The following is an 18,868-nucleotide window of genomic DNA, read 5'->3' as shown; positions in this document are numbered from 1 at the left end:
GCAGGCGGTTGAAATCGAAGTATTGTTTAAGAAAGAACAGTCCTACAAAGGCAGGTCTCATATTTTGTTTATTTTTGCTTATACACTATTTTACAAAAGATCTGAAAAATGTAAGCTATTACGTTTTCACTGTTTTGCTTCAAAATTCTCGTCCGGTACCGCATTTTTTTGTCTATTTTGAATTACGAAAGCAGTCCTAAATTCCCGGCAGCAATGAGCTGCGACACAAGACAGAGTCTCAATGGCGCGCTTCTTTTATCAAATTCGTATTTTGCCGTCCACGACATACTGTTAAGGCCGACCTTTCGGCTGTCGGTACGTTTCAAGCGTGCCGGCAGATCTACCATGACCAAGGGATACTACCAGGTGTGGTGCCAATACACGGGTGTTCATTGGCTGAGTGAAGTTCTTTTAGTCTCAACTTCACGAAACGCAAGCTAGCAGTGACTATCCCGTTACTTGGCCAGACAGCTTTAAGACAGCACGAAGGATTTCAGCCCGCCTGCCTCCTCCAAACTTTGGGAGAAAAACAAAGATGCTTATAAACCCACCTCCGCATTTATAACAAGTTATATTCTCGAATTAATTCGATTGTTCCGGGAAAACTGAAGTCCCGCTGTACACAGCAAGAGATCAGCAACTTCGGCGAAGATTTCCGTTTTCCCTGCCTTAATTCCGTTATACCTATATCCTGTTAATGGTTTCTGTGCGACTAAGGAGCATGTATACTTAGGCCTAGTCTTTGCAACGTTGTTTCTTACATTTTCCATATAACGTTGTTTCTTACATTTTCCTACCAGGCGCTGATTGCGAGTAATTTTGATATTTTAATGGATGGTTTATAAAGTTGTTACCTACAATATTATTGCTTTCGGTGTGTCGTAAGCATACCCGCCTCACGTCAACAAGCCGACAGAAGCTGCGATCTTGTTTTCATAATCTCTCTGCGTTATAGGACGGCAGTGGAGGCTGGAAGGTAGAGAGAAATTAGTATCAAACTTAAAGTTGGGATCATTTTGCCAAAAAAAAAAAAAAAAAAAGAAGCAGAAAATATACTTGGCGGCGGGAGATAGAGAGAGTAGACCTTTTTAAACCAGCTGATGAAGGTGCTCTGGCCCTCCCTCATTTGGGACGGGTGGTGGGGGGCCTCGCCTCCGACCAAGTCCGGCAGACGTAATTTGTTTATCTACAAATACTGCAGGCAGCGGTGCTTCCCAGACAGGAGACGGTTACGAAAGATAAGTTTGCAAAGTACGCCTAAAAGCATCAACATTAGCACATCCAACACCCGAAGCAGGCAGGCGATCCCATTGTACGGTCGTGCATGAAAAAATGTGTTTTTTCTTTTCTTTTCTTTTTTTTCTTTTTTTTTTTTAGCTGCTTAGTTCTGGCATTGTATAGCCATATCACGTTTGTGTTTCAGCCTTGATGATCTTTGTGGCGCAGAAAGTAGATATGATTCACTCGTCAATCCTGTTTTATTGTCTCGGCACCATGCGATTATGTTATTTTAAAGGCGTTCCAGTTTATACCAGGCAAGTTTAAATCACCGGCTGGCCGGCAGCATCCCAGATCAGCTGGACTGCGGCTAGTTGGGGCCCAGGATTCGAAATGCGCAGCACGGTCTCCCAGAGTTGCGGCTTCGGATTTAGGCCCCTCCTGGGGGGAAAAAGGGTGGTTCCAGATGATGTGTTCGAAGGTCCCTCTCTAGTCGCAGTTTATGCATAATTCTGATCTTTCTCCCGGAAGCACATATGGCTCACCAGGAGCGGTTATGGGAATGTCCCAGTCTGCAGGCGACGCCAGGCGACGGCCTGCCTGCAAATTTAGGGTAGGGGCTGGCGCAGCGGCCATCTCCCTACTCAGTTGATAGTGTTCTAGGATTTCGCTGTTAGATGTGGCACACTCCACGCCCTCCGCCCCGAACCCCATCATCGCTCGGTGGTTAGCGCCGGGAACAGCGATCTTCACGTTTGACGCGAAAATACCTGCGGCTGTGAGCCTGGGTTTTCTTTCGTAACTGAGACACATGACTTAAGCCCTGCAAGTGGTTGTAGGCCAACATTGGAGAGTTGGCAGTGCACCAGAGCGGCTGATCGTAGACAAAGCATTCGTGTCTGTAGAATAACGGGGGAAATAAACTAAAAGATATGAGGTCGTCTCTCGCGTCGAGCAGAAAGATATGGCGTATAAGTGGCTAGGTGTAGATTATGAACAATGGGAATTGCAACTGTTCCTCGTTTCCAGGAATTATGTCTCAGAACAGCTTCCAACACACCCTTAAACCTCTTTGCCATCAGTTGCAAATATCGAGACTAACGTTCCTAATTAAACTTTATACTAATGTTGCATTGTCGCAAGTGGGATTAGTGGCTGAAAGATGATCGGAAAAACTAAGCGGCAATAAGATGTGGCATTTGGGCAACGCTTATCACTGTTGCTCCGAACATTTTAAGGACGCTGATTGCACGGATCCGATCAAGAGCAAGCCACCAGCATGTGGATAAAATGAAGGTGCTCTGCAGTGCTCCGTGCCTGGCGAATGAATTCAGGGGTGCATATTGTGCTTATAATATCAATATGCCTTTATGCATTGAAAACTAGTGTAGTAACGCAATTTACAGTGAATCAAACTGGATGCTTCAGCGCAATTTCCTTCATGTATATTTTTTCTTACATGTTAATTTGAGAATGGTCCTGCAAATTTATCTTATTAGATTTCATTTTCGTATTGGTTTCGCCGCACGCTTTCTTAGTTGTAGTGGGCCGCTCGTTATTCGACCCTATGTTTTATTGTTCTTTTAAAATATTTTGTGTACCACAATGGCGATATCAATGTCCTAATACTAGAAAGAGGCGGTACTTATCATGTACATGCCCATGATCAAGTTGAAAGTCTATAAAACTTGTCTTGTAGATCTGCCGAAGTGAAGGTGTGAACGGCCTGTACTTTCAGACATGTCAATAAAAACATCTCCAAAAGCGTACGCAGTTCCCTAATTACAGATTATCAATGCGAAAACAATATAAGTCTGGTCAGAGGGAAATCCGGCGTCATTCAGAAACGTGGCATCGTAAACCTATCTGCTGCTGCCTGCCACAATCAATTGAATAATGGAATTGAAGTGAATTGAAATTGACCTAAACACAACCAAGTTATTGTGTGCTATCTGCCATTGTGGCGGGCAGGTGACAAATGGGTGGAACGAAAATGCCCCTATTCTATCTGTAGTTGTTGAGATAAAGAACCTTTGAAATAAAGGCCGCTAGTGGTGAAGGACATTTAAGATAAAATTCCTTTGAAATGCAGTCAGGCTGCATTGCTTTAGCATTACCTAACCGTTAGGAAATATCACTACGTACAGTGAACATTGCCTTGCTTTACTGTATACCGACTGTAAATTCGATGACGTAACAAGAGCGCCACAGAGAGGGCGTTAATTGTATTTTTGATTGTGTACTCTTTAAAAAATATGAACGTTTGTGTGCCGTTATATTACCACCGCATGTCTACTATAGAGCTAGGCGCATAAGACCAAGCGCCTTTGACGGATTTCGTAAATACGGACGTGATAACCCGCTTCATTTGAGGGAAGAAAATAGTTAAACTGGCGAAGCCTACCTTCAGCGAAGCACCGGTGCACTTCGACCCCGATGCGCTCTCTCCCACCACCTCAACACATGTAAACGAGAGCGTAATGCAATCACGCAAACGTCTGTTGCCATGACAACAAATGCCTCTAATTGGCTTTTTTCCGGCGAATATCATAGTTCAAGGTGGTCTATTTATTAGCGCCTTAGCACTAGACTGTTCACTTCGCCATTTATCCTTTGTGTAATGCCTGACGTTTCCAGGCTCGTGCAGTTGCAACGCTCCTGCTGTCTGTGTCAGCGGTTAGAGTGACGTCACGAGATCGTGTGTCCCCCCCCCCCCATGGTCTAATAAATAAATAACTTCGGGGCTGAGGGGAATAGGCTATCTGCGCTGGCCAATGCTTTAGACCACCGTGCTATTCTACTTTTTATATTTCTTGATTTCACACAAAAGGAGTATACCCGAAAAAGAAGCAGACCTACCACCATAGCGTTGGCACATAACGCGAATATTTTGAGTGCAGCCAAATAACATCCAGGCTCAGTCATTGTAAAGGTCGACGTACAGTCGAGTCTCAGGACAAGATGTGCGTGAACAGGCGATGAAAATGGCGGTAAATCCCCCGTTAAGTGTTTTTATTTTTTTCATCTTCACAAAAGCCCCCTCCCTGTAAAAACATAATACTCGATGCGAAAGGCATCTTCATTCTCTTCGAAAGTTCTGAAACGATAGAATATTTGAAACGCTACTTTCCATTGAGATCTACTTCAATGAACTTTTGAAAGCAGATTTGCCGCTCTCTCCTCGTAGCATTCGCTGCTCCTCGATGAAAAACTGGAGTGAGGTTCCCTACAATTTGACAGTGGTCTTGAGCTTCGCAGCCTGCAAAATACAAAGTGCGAATCAATCATAAGAAAGGAGATGTTCGCTCCACGCGGAAACAAAAATCACTCTGAATGTGACATATATATCCGATTTAGAGTGCTCAGACTGGCTTCCCAACTAGTTGAGTATGCTTAAGTGTGAACGAGCCATCAGGCAATGACCTAAATCCCATGAGCGCGAAGAAGAGCTTCTGGGGGGACTCAAAAATCAAAACATCACAAGTGTCTACAAGATCCGAATCAGACGAGACAATAAGGAAATCGACACCAAACACTTCGTCCCCACCTTCGTATTGAGCACACTTCCACGTTCTGTGGAGGTGGGGTACACAAAAATAAATCTTAGACCCTACACCCCAAACCCGTACTTGACGTTACTTCAAGTGTCAAAAGCATGGCTACGCCGTATTTCCTCTTCGTTGAGAGACAAATTTACTCGCGCATATTACGCCTTGGGTAGTGTTCAAATATCGGTGGACTCTGAGAACTACTGGGATGTATCGAAGAGTTTCAAATTTTTTAAGGTGCGAATACTGTTCTTTGTTTTGAAGCTAGACCAGGAGATCTCCGATGCTTAGCTTAGTAATTTTGTATCCATGGCCAAGGGTAACTGTGAGGCAGTTGGAAACTATGAAAGGTAATATTATTTGAGCTTGTTTTCCAAGGTTCTCAGTCTTGGTCACGTAGTAGTTGGGGAATATTTCTTGTTTTTTGCAATGAATGGAGGTGCTGCTTATACCCGTCTTTTTATTATGACTATCACATCGCCGGGAGAGAGAACCCATAAAGTGAGGATGCTTTCCGGTCATGGTGCAATCCACATACAACGGTTTCGTTCGTTTTTTGTACCAAAACTGAAGACAGTTTGGCTAGCTGGCTATTGGCAGCAGCGCGCGTTCCTTTTCAGTAATGGCATCGTGCATTTCGTAACTAGGCCGCAAAAGAGAGAATTAAGGCACATGTCTCTGACTCGTGCAAGCGCGATTTTTTCACCACAATACCATATGCGCCAACCAGCCCAACTTTTCGCCGTGTTAAAATACATTCCTCCTTTTATGCATTTCTTTCAATGTAGTTTAATCTACAGAGCCCTCTCTGCTATTGCCGAAACTAATATGCTCAGCGGACGTCCCGAGCGGGAATGTCCCGTACTGACCCCTTCCCGTCTGCGAATCAAATTGCACAACTACGAATCACAGAGTTAAAGGATACGCTCAACTTATGACACTGGCTCTTCTTTCTTCGAGCACCATGACTCTGTCATGCAATGAAGCAGTGACGGGCCGCTCGTGCCGAACCCTGTTCAGCCAATAGCGTTTTCTGGCAAGGAGGCGCAGAGAGAAAGGGTGCCTGGCCGGCCATTTTCGGCGCCTGCAGAGACACCGCGACGTCAAGGTGGTTACCCCTGGCTACCGCGCACGCGGGCCGAATATCGACGATCCTGCCGCCGCTGCGCCTTTCGCACACACGCACTAAACCGGCAGGCGTCGTCCCGCATACTCGCTGAAAGCCGTGGTCTCAAAAACTCGGCCGGCGGGCCGCAGCGGCGCGGAAAACAAGGCCCCACTTTCACCGGGCGAAGGCCGCAGCCGCCGCGTAGTCGTCACCGTAGTCACCGTGGAGGTCACGGCTATCGTTCGCTTGCGGCTCGAAGAAGAGGCAGCTCCGACAGGATGTGACAAGGCTGCAGCGAGAGTAGAGAGTGCCAGGCGGTGAGTGGCCGTAACTGCTCTCTTTATAGTCTCGCCGACTAACCTTCACAGCGAGCATTCTTCTGGTCTTGGCCCCTTAACACGTGCCTCAACATGGCGCACAACCGAACGCGGCTTGGTAAAGTATGAGATATCTTACGGTGGAAGTCTCAAAAACCAAACTAAACTTAGTTATCTTATATTTTTTAATATAACTTCGTTACGGCAATCTCAATAACGATGTATTTGCACTTTATTTCGCCCTGGAAGCATTCAGTAGTCGGACTGGTCATGTGGGTTGGAACTTTCGCGTGACCTAATTTTCCCTAAATGCTCTAACTGACCATCCTGAAGTCAGATTTCTATTGTGCTGTACGACGCCGGGCTCAGCAGTTCCTTATGCGTGCCATAAAACTGCGTCTGTTTGAACCCGTTCACAGCAAAAAAAAAAAAAAAAAAAAAATATATATATATATATAAATATAAATATATATATATATATATATATATATATATATATATATATATATATATATATATATATATATATATATATATATATATATATATATATATATATATATATTATCTTTCTGCATCTGTTTTAAAGAGGCAGAGAGCTGTTCCCCGAAGAAATTGTGTCAGACAGTTTTATTATTCTTTTTAACCAGTGCGGGAATTAATTCAGCATTGCGTTTGGCGTGGTGACCATGAGCGCAAAATGTTGATTGGTCGAACAGTTGTTCATGCCAGAGCCAGATGACTTAGAGCGGGAATTTCAGTCACCCCGCAACGCTTCCATTGAATGTATCGTCATCTGAAGCACGACAGTTAGTTAGAGCGTGGCAAGTAGGGCCATTTAAGCATCGCCGCATGCATTATATGATTTAACTTGGCAAAGAAATCATTTTGGTCACATTAAATTTTGTTGAATTTTCGACTTTGGGCATAATGCACACACGCGATAATATTCTGGCGGTGTAAGTCCTGCTAGCGACTAGGCCATGCATGGTATCTTAAGAACAAGCACGTGTTTGCATGTAAGTCATATGGTATTTCTCGTTCAGTTTTATGTTTTGACATCGTGTTGAGTACATGAATAATTAGAGGGGTCACAGCTTCCTTATACACGCAGGGTGGTTTAAGGGTCTACCTAATTTTCTTTTACGCAATAAAAAAGCGGGAGCCCCCGTCGTGAATATTAATTTGTACACAGGTAATTTCGCACATGTGGATGACGAGTACGGTCAGCATCTTGATTCTACGCCTTTGAGCGATCAAATTCTTAAGACTTGACTTTGATATCTTCAGAACAGCGCTCATCACCTTCTTCTTTTTTTTTTTTTTTTGCCAAAAGCTTTTACAGCACAGTCGCTTTAAATGCTTATGCTAAAGGTGTAGGTAAAATATTGAATGCAAATTATGATCAAGTGTTCATGTTTTTTGAATATACCCTCCTACCCTACTTTAGGTGCCACAACACACTGTAAATAAACAGCTCCAACACCTTATGGAACTAAAACCTAAAAAGCGAAAAATTTGAGGCATGTATCAAAGGGCTAATTTCTAATCCTTTTCCGTGTGAACCAAAATGAAAAATTTAGGTTTGAAAGCTTGTTCAAGACTGAGCTAAAAGCACCATTATCAGGTGTTTGAATATTATAAAAGACTGCCTCACTTATTGCAGTTCGTTGTGAGGCCAAAAACACCCGGTATAGCGGCGGTAACCTAATATCAATATCTATAGCAGACTATTTTCCTTTCTACACGTACTAATTCTCCTTGCTAAAGAAAATGACACGCGCTTCAGTAATAAGCATCAGATTTCGGTATGAATTCATCAATATTCCATTCAATCTGAACAAGATGCAATTTAGCTCATCCCTGACGAATATCTTGAGTCAGAGTCCGCTTTACACTGACCATTTGTAAGGAATGTCTCATGGAAATCTCACTTCCAGTTAAGTATTAGGACAAATTGCCGATCATTTTGAAACGCTCAAACGCTGCCTAGGCCTGTATGCACCCTTCAGTGTACCTCTTTTTCTTTTTTCCTCAGTTGTTCGCTCTTCATTTGACTCTTTTCTGGCTCTGCAACAACTTTTATTTCGATTGGGGACGTCTCTCTGCTTCAGTGGGCATACCATACCTGCCATGTCTTCTCTCAAATAACATTCCGGTCAATCACGGCTGCCTCAATCGGCGCGCGCCGGGGTTGATATGGCTTGAGATTTCGCGAGCAATTTACTGTTTTACAGAAATATACCCTACCGCTGCGGATCGTCCTGCAAGTCGAGCACCAAGAAAAAGCTTAGCCCTAGTTTTCAAAATTTTCCAAGTGATGAAGCTTTTGGTCAGGTGTGGCTTAAAACCCTATTGAGAAACTAATTCGCTGTTAATGGCAAGTTCATGAGTCGCGTCGTTTGCTCTTCGCACTTTTTGGCCACCGACTACTGCTCCAAGTCCTCAAAAACCAGGCTCCTGAAACGGAATGCAGCATGCTTCCTGGCTATCCACGCTATATGCATTTTCAGGTGCCAAGAAAGGAAAAAGAACGCCGACGGGAAAAGTCGATATCGTTTATTTTCCCATATTTAGAGACATGTCTTTTTTTTTTCTTGCTGTGCAAAAGAAGAGCATCGATCAGCGAATTCGTTAATATGTGCAAACAGATTCACAAATCTCTTGGAAGAAGGCAGCAGGGCAGGGAACAACACAAAGCATAAGAAGCACACACAAACACAAGGACAACGCTGCACTGACAACTATATTGACCAGAACCCGCACATCTTCTTCCTTCACTTCACGTCTGCAGCCAACTTCTTCCTTGTCTTTAACGTCCGGCCGGTTTGCGCAGAAATTCTAATTCTTTCTTCAACAAAACCACTGAAGGCATACTGACACATAGGTCTCCCATGTCACAGATTACATATGCTTCATAAATTTCCCTTGCTAACTTACCCTTGATCCTTTTCATAACTTTAACATTGTCAAGGTCAGCCAGACATTTTTGGTCTCTACAACTAACGCAATCAACAAAGCCCTGTGCTGACAAACACTGGAGCAGTGATTGCAGACAGAGGGACAAACCTTGAAAAAAATTAAAAAATAAATAAATAAGGAATTAAGCCGAAACGTTCTTCGCACATGAAGCACGCACTGCGAGTGTACAGAGGCTTAGAGCACTCCGTTATAAATAAGTTATTGGATGAATTGAGAGTATGTATAATCTTAATAATTTGTCATGATTACAGCATGGCATGCATTTAGGTGTATACAGATTGCTCAGAAAGTGGCTCAGAAAGATGCTGACTGCCAACCGCTGCCAACTCAGGTGAGCAGCTCGTTGTAAATAAGTTATTGAATGCATTGACAGTGTGCAATCCTGGTAATTTCGTCATGCATACAAGCATGGTAGGAAGGTGTATACAGATTGCTCAGAAAGATGCTGTCTGTCTGTCGCCGCCGACTGAAGTTGAAGTTGAAAGTTTATTTTCGAATAAACTTTCACAGCGGCACGATGAGCTCGACTTATTAACAGGAAATAAATACTAGTATCTCATCATGCTAACGTACAACACAACAATGACTTTACCTCTCTATTTTCCAAGCTTTAATCTCATTCTCACTCTTCAATTTTCCGAGTCATACTTTGACACAGTCATGGGCAGTATCGAAGATACATGTATCTTCGATGCTATCTTTAAGTACATTTTGTGCATCGGTATCAGGTATCGAGCGCTGAAAATGAAAGTATCGAAAATAGATTTTTAGTGTGTCGTGTATTTTAACGATACTCGATACTCCGCAAAATATTGACGCCACTGTGTGTCAGACATTTGGTCGACGGCGCTCGCCCAGGCGCTAGTACAAGCCGGGAGGCATTTTCGCTTGCAGAACATCCTGATCTTCCTCCTACTCGAAGTTTCCTTGACACGCACCGTCTTCTTAGCCTCTGTCTATCCATATTCTTTCTTTAAAATTGAAGGAACCAATGGCAAGTAGGTGCACATGAGGTTGTTTAATTGTGAGCACCTAGTGCGTACCACGAAGCCGCTAAGCCGTTAACAGACACGCAGAAACAAAGAATAAAATCTACGAAGAAACACCAAAGAAGACAAACAGGAAGTAGGGACCACTCGCACTTCATCCCTAGCTGCTCTCCCACCCTTTGCAATTCGCCTCCTTGTCCGTCTCTGAGGCATGTTATTCTTGTCAAGCAGCATGCTCAGTGTGCTGACGAACGCAGTAATTTATGCACGACCCTAGCTCTACAGACCCTTGAGTTTTGCATGTCGGCTTTGCTTGACGGCTAGAACACGAGCGTCTAAGGCCTCAGTCGGCTACGATGCAGTCGGCTAACAATCGTTTTTGTAGTTTACAGCGTTTGATTCGAAACAAACACCTTTCTTTGTAACTGCGCCGGGAAGAGGTTTCCACTAGGCTTTCTCTGTAAAAAATATTACGTCCAAAATATTGAAAAATACACGACGTAAATCCTATGTAACTGCACTTTTCCAACACATAAATGTGAGTAGCAAAGACATGGTCAAATAATTTTTTTTTGCCAAAAACGTTTCAACGAAACGTGAATAAAACTTGTGAAGATACCCCTGTTTCATATATCAATAGACTGTTAAAATGTTTTCGAAATATGCGAATTGATTGACGGCATATTGGCCACTCTCTCTTAAAAAGAACAATTCTTTCTTTTATCTAAACCAGACTTCTCATGAGACGCTAGTGAATCTTGACTTTGTTACCTACCTTCAAGATCCTCTAGTCGACACGGCCATGCTTCACTCTTATCTTCTGGTAAAGGGCCCCTTCATCAAATGTAACAGTGCGGCGTGCTCGTCGATTTATATGTAGAGGTTTTTCTTATTTGCCTCGCTTACAGAACGACCACAAACGTTCAACCATTTTATTTATGTTATCCTCTAGCTTTTAACATATAATGCGAGCTTCAAAAGTCTGCTATCGCACTACTATCGAAATACCTGCTCAGTTCTCCAAGCACACGCAGCACTGAACCTTATAGCAAAGAAAATGGAGAGGGCCATCGGGTAGTAACGTGTATTATATGAAATGAAAAGCAGCAAACGAAGTTTTAGATTAATTTATATGTAGCCAAGTGCTCACAGGGTGGCTAGTATGAAGAACACTAGCTTAAATAAATTCTTCACTAGGCTACTTGTGGAAGCTTTGTAACCATGGGTTCAATTCAATGTGAAGTTCTGACAAGGCCGGCTGCCTAGACAGCAGAGCTTCAATAAATCCGTGCTGTCGGATTCATTAAAACCCTTAAAAAAACATAAACTGCGATATTGTATACCACTGAAAGTTCTAGAAAGCATGGTAAAATTTTCCAGGGGATTTCAGAAATGTATCGAAGTGTCGAAGATACAATATCGAGTATCTGCATCGGAAATCAATTTCGGTTCGGTATCTTGTATCGGTATCGGAAATACAATTTTTCAAGTATCGAGTATCGGTATCGAAGACCCTTTTTTGAAGTATCTTGCCCAGCCCTGTTTTGATAGTTAAAAAGACATTTGATCAAGCTACAATGTAAGCATCATCAAATTTCGCTGTCTGCGGATTCACAGGAAGAAAATTCTGCGTTGCCTCTTCAGCCAATTAAGTGTCATTCCTTTTAGCAGGTGGAGCACGAATCACATGCCTACATAGTTTCCATTTGCATGCTGCGCGGACGAATAGCAATTATTTTATTCGCGAACTCGGTTTGGTTTGTGGGGTTTAACGCCTCAAAGCGACTCAGGCTATGAGAGATGCCGTAGTGGAGGACTCCGGAAATTTCGACCACCTGGAGTTCTTTAACGTGCACTGACATCGCACAGCACACGGGCGCCTTGCTTTTCGCCCCCATCGAAAAGCGGCCGCCGAGGTCGGGATTCGATCCCGTGTCCTTGGGAACAGTAGTCGAGCGTTATTCGCGAACTCGCATCCTGTAAACCTTGCTTCCGAGTTTAATCACTTCGGGAAGCTTAATTCATCCCCATAGAGGCTGAGGTGCAGGATGTAAAAACAAAAAAATGGCATCCGGAACCATCAGTGATTAGTGTGCCTTTTCGTTCGGCAGTACTGTCCCCAATGTTTTAGTACACGATATTTTCAGGGTGTTGCAAATTGCATGGCGCGCAACCATAGCAGGTGAGGCGAAGGGTCGGAGGCGCGCGCCGTGGTACGGTGGAAGAAAAGGCCACGCCTTTCTCCGCAATTACGCCCTCTCCGTTCGTATAGGACGGCATTAGCAACCTTAAGCAGCCCCGCCGCGCGCTGATTCAGTCGGCCATGACTTAATACACTACGGCATTGACGTAGATAAGTTGCGCACGTACGGGACGCACGGGCAAAACAGATGACAAGAATTCGAAAACGTGTGCTTGAATTCCTCCCAGCAATGTAGGCGCCGGGACAGGCGGAGGGCATATAATAGAGCAAAACAGACAGCTGTCAAGCACCTTCTCGTCCACAAACTACTTTATCTGGAGAATAGGTGACAAGATCTGTAGGAATTTCCGGCTGTGCAGAGGGCGACATAGTAAAACGTGGTCTGCCTTCGCAGTTTGTATAGCTCTGGTAGTGATTGAAAATTTCGGAAAGGAATGAGGTGCTCTCTGCCACGAGCATCTGAAAATCGTCGTCATCTGCCTCTAAGAAGAAATACCGAATTTTGTCAGCCTCAGTTAATTACGCGTTACGCTAGCATGCTCGGAGGGGTGACTACATACTCTAAATAGCTGATAAATGCAACCTCCGTCTTAGGTGCAAACGTTAGACGACGACTAGCAGCAGTGCGGTTATCGCACCACCAGTTGACCATAAAAGCCAGCGAAGTACCTACGTTCGTCTCGAAAGCGATGGAAAAAAATCCGGTTCGTGGCCCTAACATTGCAGGTTGGTAACGCCAGCCAAGTACAAGATCAATTTGCACAGCTTCAGAATATTGTTACATGCGTGCACTTACCCTTCGGAGAACAGCTATTCCTCCCATCACCATGTCCCAGGTGTCGCAGTTATTCCTGCCTCCAAGGATTACATGATCACGCAGTCAAAGCGTGCAATGTGTTTAGGTGGTCAAGGGGGCAAAAAGGAGAAGGTTACACAGCTCAGCAATTTTCTACAACAAAACACAAGGTGCTTTTGTAGCAGACGATGATCAACAGAAAAGGCAAGGCAGAGAGAAAAGTCGCAGGTGCTTTCTAGTCTCGCGCTGTGCGCTAGCGGCGTGGCTGTATTCGGCTTGTTTATCTGAAGTTTTTTGCACATCTTCGGGAGCCTTTCGTGCTATGTCAACAGCATCATCTTCTGCAGGGAAAAAGCTTGTTTCTTTAATCTCAAGCTATTAAGGCCCCTACACTGATGCAATCACCAAATTCTTGCGCATTTATTTTTAATTTTCCTACCTCGGCTCCATTCTTCTCTCCCTCGGAATCTGCATTTCGAACAGGTAGTAGTAGCTTAACTTCGGACCGCAGCCTAAGTTTTCATACTCTTGGTCTCCGCAGAAACTCCACTCCGGGCTTTCAGGCTTTCATTCACGCTGCTTTTGTTGTGTGACGATATTAACGACACCTTTATCCTTTTCTTTTATGGCTATGAGTGCTGCCCTCTGCTGAATCTCTAGACTATTTGTTTACGTACCTTTTCAGGCCACATAGGTGCACGAGCGTTTAGAGTAGCAGCTGCTACATATCGTTATTTTGAGTCTCATTGATAAACTGGTGCTTCTAACCTGAGAACTGCAAGTTAATGATCTTCATGTAATGTAATGTAATTTGAAGCTTTTTCTCCTCCCTTTTTCACACCTCTTCTACGTCCTTTTCCTCTCCCCTTGAGTGAGAGAATCGCAGCGTGTTTACTTTCGATATTTATTTGTTTATTTGCACAGTCGCACATATACAGACCGCTACATGCCTTCTTTTCCCTCTAAGAATTTTAGAACTCATTCTTCAATCCACCACGCCCTCTATTCCGGCTGCCAGCGGAGGAGTCCCATACGGTGAAAACAGTTCTTCTCTCTTCATTAGACATGACACGTACCTATAGGGAGAGGGGGCGAGGGGTATTCGCTAGGGCTTCATCAGGCACAAGAAATGAAAGCTTTGGTTAGGTCATAAGCCGCATAATATATAAATTATTATTTAGGAGCCAGTGTTGGTAAAAATTTATTGGTAAAACTTTTGAGGCGGTAGAGATAGTAATCAAGAAGAAAACAAATTAGAAAGGGATATAAACTGGCACAGTAAAATCATAACAGAGAAGCGCGAATAAACAAATCTTCCGGTTCCAATATTATACCCATGAAATAGCTCATATACTTTTTTAGGGGCGAGCCCTTTGGTTGTTGCACCAGAGGAGAGGAGGACAGGAATTAATAACGGCAAGCCTAAGCGAGCAATTGGAATTTCCAAATAACTCCTTCCCTAAGAAGCATACCTCATACAGGAAAGTATGTAACGCACCACCGTTTCCGCGTCATCATCGCATGACCGACACAAACATTAGACAGCGTGAATCCCTGAACGACACAAAATGAAGATTGAGGCAAGGAATTCTGCAACGAAGAGCGTCATGGAGACTTCGCATTGCGCCCGGCTGCAGGATCGAACATTCCAACAAAAATTTTAATGTTCGAAGTCAGCATCCGCAAGGAGCGGTACATGGCTCAGGGTGCGCAGTACGCGGACACGTGGCAGCCGCGTGATCAAACCTTAACCTCTCCTTCGCTTCTTTGTCTCCGCTTAGACTCGTTCATTGCTGTTCACTGTGCCACGCCCACTAGTCTCACTCATTCCGAAGTGCTATCGGAAGGCTCTTCTGTTCAGGCATTGTCAAACGTTAACCAGCTAACTCCGACAGAAAACACGAAAGGAGATATACATTATCATTGTAGCACGCTTGCGTCAGTACTATTTCAGCGTACTATTTCAACGCTCCTTCACGCTCAAAACAATGAATCGACTTTGGAAGCCCTCGTATTCGGCGAAACTACCGTGATGGGTTCAAAGAAATGTTCAGTGGCATTTTATTTTTATTTTTCCAATGTTTTCAAAATTACTGGATAAGTTGAGCCGGAGTCCACCAGCTCACGAATGCCACCGCTGACTCGCTCGTGGTGTACTCAAGGGAGTGAAATGGAAACCGGGCAAAGCCAGACAGGGAAATGGAAAAAACAGCATCAGCCGTGTGCATATTCCGGAACGCCCATGGCTACAAACACGCGAAAGAGCAGCAGAAATCGAAACGAGAGCAGCAGCGGGAGTTGCGCCATTCTACGCGAGCGCACGGCGCGTTAGCGCCATTAACCCATGTTAATCACAGTTCCAGGAGAACAGGCCAGGGAGCGCGCAAGCGGGGGGTCCCCGTGACGCGCGACAGCGATGACCCCGACCGGACCAACCCGGACGCGAAGCCACCCTCCTCGCCTTTTTTCCCCGACTCCCCTCTCTCCCTTGCCCTGCAGCGTACCGTGAGAGCCCTGACATGACGACGACGGGCGATACGTGACGCTGGAGTGAGCCCGTCGCCACCGCAGCATATGAGACAATAACACACCTACACGCATAGACACACACACACAGGGAAAGGCGGGAAGATGTGCGACCAGCTAATGCACTTTGCGCACCAGTCGTCGACCCAATTTCATCACCGCCAGCGGGTATGTTTTTACCTTCCTCAGTGGCACGACAAAAAACCCACCACCGCCCACACGACAACGCGTGACCCGGTTTCGGAACCACCGGCCCCAAATATGCCACCACCGCTGTGCAGAGGTCCAAGCTCTACGCCTGGGGGTGGAAGAAGAAAGAGGGCGAGAGTTTTACGAGTCGCTGCAACGCGGCTCTTGGGTACATCCGCTGCACTCCATAATTTCAGCTTTGTAATCCGGATACGCAGCAAGCGAGCTGCTGCTCATGCCCGTCGGTTAATTGGGACGCCTGATCATATTTGCATGCAGCTATGCAGGGTGTCGCATTTCAAATGCTCTTTGTACCGCTTGGCTGGAGGTCAGTGATCCTTGCATATGTTGACCAAATGTGCTGGTATCACACTGCACCAGCACCACGAACGTGCACACATTCATCGGGTTAATGAGGTTTTCATAAGTTTTAATTTCACAGGGTACCCAGCTAAGAGTTGTTTTGTTCTCTTTTTATTTTACTGTACCCTTACAACGTTCGTGAATGGCGGTGCCATAAAGTAAGCGATGAGCCTCTGGTTCCTCCAGAAACCGCTACAGGCACTTGTCCCATTTTCCTACTAACATGCGTAAAACAGGCGTTGGAAAAACGGCTTGGTGACACTAAACAGTTTTCAGATACCAGTGAGCAACTTCAAACTGGCTTGCAGTCAATCGAAAAAGTCATGACCTTTCAATCTTGGAAATTGACAGATTTAGAATACCGTAGTCGGCGATCGAATCTAGTCATTTATGGTATTGCTGAAAGCCCTGATGAGACAGCACAGTCATTTAAAGAACAACTTGATAAAGAAGTCTTCAGGGATAAACTAATGTGAAAGTCGAGTCTATTGGGCGAATTCACAGCGATTCACACTTGGAAAGCAAACCGGGAAAAGAACAGTCATCACATATCTTCAGAATTTCGCTGAAAAGAAAGCAATACAAGAAAACGTAGCGAAAGTGAAATGGTCTGGTATTTTGATTCAAAATGACTATTCCCATTCAACTCTTAAGAAACGCAAACTGTTATGGGAGAGTGCAAAGGCAGAAAGGGATGCTAAAGAGAAAGTTTTTCTAGTGCATGATAGGCAAAAGATCGAAAAAGATGTTTTCTTGTGGGATGAAACATAAAACGGGCACGTTCAGATTACGAATAGTCATGTTACGGAATCTCAAGCTATAGAATGCGCAGAATCTGAGGCATGACGTCACTATGAAGTTTATAAGAAACATGTACGTCTGCTGAACATAAATGCTCGTAGTGTCACAAATAAAACAAGCTCCCTTGAAATAGCATTGTTACAACACGACCCTCACATCACCGTAATAACCGAAACATGGCTTCGCAATGAAATTAGCGATGACCAAATTTTTCCACCCTCATATCAGGTATTTCGAAATGACAGGTCATCTAGGGGTGGTGGTGTAGCTGGGGATTAATTCACCTGGGGTTAATTGGGAGCCACTTCAAACATGTTCGCATCACAACCGAAGTACCGATGTCATGTTTGATATAATGCTAGCGCATGATTTGATTCAAATGGTAGATAAGCCAACACGTGTACAGGGTTCGAGCAGATCTGTTTTAGATTTAGTATTTGTAAAAGGTGATATCACTGAATATTTCGTGCATGTTGAGCAGGGGCTCTCTGATCATTACCTTGTGGGTGTTTCCTTTTCTCTTTCAACACTTAAGAAATAACAAAATTCCTTGATTAAATCATTTAAAGATTACTGCTGTGCCAATGACGCCATAATCGTAGAACATATCGAAAGCCGTCTGCCTGAATTCAGTGACACAGACTTCTGCGTCCCGTGGGATCGATTTAAGCGCATGTGCCACTACTGCATTGGTACCTTTGTGCCGAGCAAACGAAAGAAAGTAAACTAGCAGACACCCTGTATAACACGCGATATCGTACACCAGAAGCGCAAAATAAAACGTTTAAGGAAACAACGATCGCAACCTGGCTTCATAAAAAAATTACAGGAGACTCTCGCGCAATCAGTCTGTGTTTCTAAAAATTACTATTTCACGACGTCTTTGCCGAACTTTATAAAGAACGCACAAGAAAAGTTCTGGAAATATATAAGCGGAAAAAATACTTTTTCGTCTTAGATATCGGTCAACAATTCCATAATTACTGACCAGAGAGCCATTGCGCAGCATTTTAACACGTACTTTCAAAACGTATTTTCGAAATCTAGCTCATTTACCCCTTCAGCCGTCCAGTTTTATGACGCAGAAGTAAATTTTGTTTCTTACGTTGGGTGTATTTTGTATGCTTCAGAACTTGAAAACCAAAAAACCTGTGGCCCCGACCACATTCCAAACATCTTCCTACGGCGATATGCAGAACCATTGGCAAAGCTCTTGGGTCTACTGTTTAAAACATCCTTGCAAACTGGAAAGTTGCCAGATGACTGGAAGACCGCCCGAGTCGTCCCTGTACCCAAGAAAGGTGATCGTTTGCTCTTGGCTAACTATCGCCCCATTTTCCCAATTTCTTCGTGCTGTAAATTAATTGAGCACGTTGTTGCCAATCGCATAAATGAATTCTTAAATCTGCATTTTCTTCAATCGTTCACTCGCTTGCATTTGCCCTAGACAGTTATGGTCAAGTTGATCTAATATTCCTAGATTTCAGCAAAGCATTTGACAACGTCCCTCATGACAAATTAATTTAAAACTTAAAGCAATTGGCCTTCCTGACATGTTGGTTACTTGGATTTCAGACTATTTAACAAACTGCAAACAGTATGTATCAGTTAACGGAGAGGAATCGGACGGTCTTGCAGTCACTTCTGGAGTGCCACAAGGGAGCGTACTCGGGGCTTTATTATTTTTTATTTATATTAATGATATTGTTGAAACAATTGTTCCTGGGGTGGAGATTCCTTTGTTTGCAGATGACTGCGTGCTGCACCAGGCTATTAGATGTTCTAATCGCCAAATTGACCTTGAGATTTTTCTAACTAACGTCCTTGC

At 44.1% G+C, this 18,868-nt stretch overlaps 1 protein-coding gene across 1 annotated transcript in view; it reads left to right on the top strand.

The window, feature by feature from the left end:
• The first annotated feature begins 6,090 nt into the window (after positions 1-6,090).
• The window catches only part of LOC146179462 (uncharacterized), a 55,296-nt gene continuing 42,518 nt past the window's right edge, over positions 6,091-18,868 (top strand). Inside the window, exon 1 of the mRNA XM_084579888.1 lies at positions 6,091-6,191. The gene's annotated coding sequence lies outside the window, so the exon portion shown is untranslated. The remainder of the gene's footprint in view (positions 6,192-18,868) is intronic.

Source organism: Amblyomma maculatum, chromosome 9, assembly GCF_055883805.1.
Source record: "Amblyomma maculatum isolate TAMU_Amacu chromosome 9, ASM5588380v1, whole genome shotgun sequence".
NCBI classification, from domain to species: Eukaryota; Metazoa; Arthropoda; class Arachnida; order Ixodida; family Ixodidae; genus Amblyomma; species Amblyomma maculatum.
The sequence above is the reverse complement of the archived record's forward strand: the minus strand, read 5'-3'. Positions and strand labels throughout refer to the sequence as shown.